Genomic DNA, 2,480 nt, shown 5'->3' on the forward strand with positions numbered 1-2,480 from the left:
CAATTGACTCATGATTTCAACTGTGAAAATACTAAATTCTCCACAAAACCTCCTCTGATCTAGTTCAAGTTAGTCAAAAGTACATAATACTTTTGAAATTAAGATCACTTAGTTGACACAATTTGAAAATCTTCGTTAAATACATATGAAAAACTTCGAGGACTTCCTTGAATATATAAGGAATTAAATATGTTTCCTACTGATATACAGCAAGAAGACTTGAAAAAAATTGGATTATTCATCATTATAATATACAGGTTTCATTTTATGGTGTAAATGTTTTGAATATGTTATTTGATTAGATTTAAAACAAAGTTATCTATTCAAAACCGTTTTTAATTTGCGATTTGTCATTAAACAGATCAATGTTATGCTTACTGAGAGATTCTTTTCCCTTTTGAAATTTCACCAAATTCATCAGCTTTCATGTTTGTTTGTTTTTTCGTTGTCATTATATTTTTTGCAAATATTTTTGGGCTGTTTTTGGTATATATAGGGCTTAGATTCTTGTTATGCCGCGTACTACTAGACTACTTGAACGATTCAACCTGCAACGTCGCAAGAGGAAATACAGAAGACTAGTAAGTAGGAATGTTATTCCCAACATATAGTACAAGAATCTAATGTATTTATAGTTTTGGCTGATAGTAAATCATCATTTCGGAAAACCAATAGGCATATGGGGGTCCTTCTTATTCATCCAATAGGGAAGCTACATGTCAACATTCTAGAATTTTCATCTAGCGATGATCGGATGGATGGGTTTTTTGAGTTTGCCAACGAACCTTCCTTACTGTTTTATTTTAAACACTTTGACAAAAAGAATGAATCTGAAATATTTTTGTCGGAAATAAATTACAATAATTAATATTGTCTGACTGTAATTTTCTTTGTGATATTAGAAAAACAAAAAAAATTTCAATTTTGTAACTAGACAAGTGTAATGGACGAATATAAATGTAAAGCTTGAGAATAATTCCATTAAAAAAAAAGAACACCTTTATATTCAACATAGCAATTTATTCTTGGATTACTTCTTTTTTTATATAGTTGAAATCATGAGTCCATTGAAGCTAGATGACCATGGAAAACCTGGAGGCACTAGACGGCCGTTTCGTCATATATGGGACTCCTCAGCTGTGCGCATCCACGATCCCGCCTCTCCAGACCTACCAGTCTCGCGCCAGAGCACTTAACCTATAGACCACTGAGCCGACCGGCATCTAACCGTGTTAATGTCTAACTTCAACCAATCCACGAAATTTAGCAACCATTCACCAATGTCTTCAGTGATTTGATATCTCCCAACAGACCCAGTTGAACTCCCCTGGTCACTGTTTCTCACTCGAAGTCCAGGAAATATCTCTTGGATGCGCACTGCTGAAGAGTCCCACAATAGGACAAAACGGCCATCCAGTGCTTCCAGGTTTTCCATGGTGCTCTAGCTTCAATTGACTCATGATTTCAACTATATAAAAAAAGAAGTAATCCAAGAATAAATTGCTATGTTGAATATAAAGGTGTTCTTTTTTTTAATGGAATTATTCTCAAGCTTTACATTTATATTCGTCCATTACACTTGTCTAGTTACAAAATTGAAATTTTTATAAAACCTCAAATTAAATTGACTTTTTCAATTAAAATTTATTAAGGGACCCAGTAACTTTCGCTTTTTAAACGCCATTGTGTTGTCCACTTAGCTACCGAGTCCTGATAGCCAATTGCTTGCGCAATGGAGTGAAGTTAAAATTCACTTAGTACTGTTTGTTTCAATCTTCCCATTGATGTTTAGGACTGCAACTGGTAGAGACAATACGAACAGTTTGAACATATGCCAATTAGAAACTGACCAGTTGCAGTCTTAAACATTAATGGGAAGATTTAAATAAACAATACTAAGTGAACTTAATAATATATTGTTTTATGAAGTAATCATACTAATGAGGTCAAAAATGAAACTGAGAATGATAAATACCATGAATGGTTATGGGAAGAAAACTGAAAAAAAAGGGTTTCAAATTAAACTACTGATTTTGTCTCACTTTCGACATTTTTTAATTGAATCAAAGCTGATGGGATTAATAATAATTTGAACATGGAAACATAAGGTGACTTAAAAGATTAGATGTTAATAGAATTGATGTAAATGCTAGGGGAATGAGAAAGAATGTTGGGAAATGGTATGACTGATAAAGAATAATACTAAACGAAGTTACAAATTAACGTTAGGTCACTAAAGTTATTATAGATTACTAAAAATCTCCTTTCACACATGAAAGTTTAATTCAAGTTATATCTATTCCCTTGATTACACATTTAAAAACTATATCATACCTATATAAGAACTTTCGTCTAAAATAGAACGAATAGTTTCACAGTATTTGGACGCCTCGAGTTGATGTAAGACATTAAATAGGAATAATATATTTGTAAAATCTCAGCGAATGAATTTGAAGTAAATCCAACGTTTCGCCTGGCAA

The 2,480-nt window shown here is 32.5% G+C and overlaps 1 protein-coding gene across 1 annotated transcript in view; it reads left to right on the top strand.

Annotated features, from left to right (window-relative positions):
• Nucleotides 1-2,480, top strand: part of Smp_128800 (hypothetical protein) — a gene marked incomplete at both ends in the record, with an annotated part of 31,346 nt that overhangs the window by 8,353 nt on the left and 20,513 nt on the right. The gene's annotated exons all lie outside the window — the stretch shown is intronic.

Source organism: Schistosoma mansoni, chromosome 2 (assembly GCF_000237925.1).
Source record: "Schistosoma mansoni strain Puerto Rico chromosome 2, complete genome".
Lineage (NCBI taxonomy): Eukaryota > Metazoa > Platyhelminthes > Trematoda > Strigeidida > Schistosomatidae > Schistosoma > Schistosoma mansoni.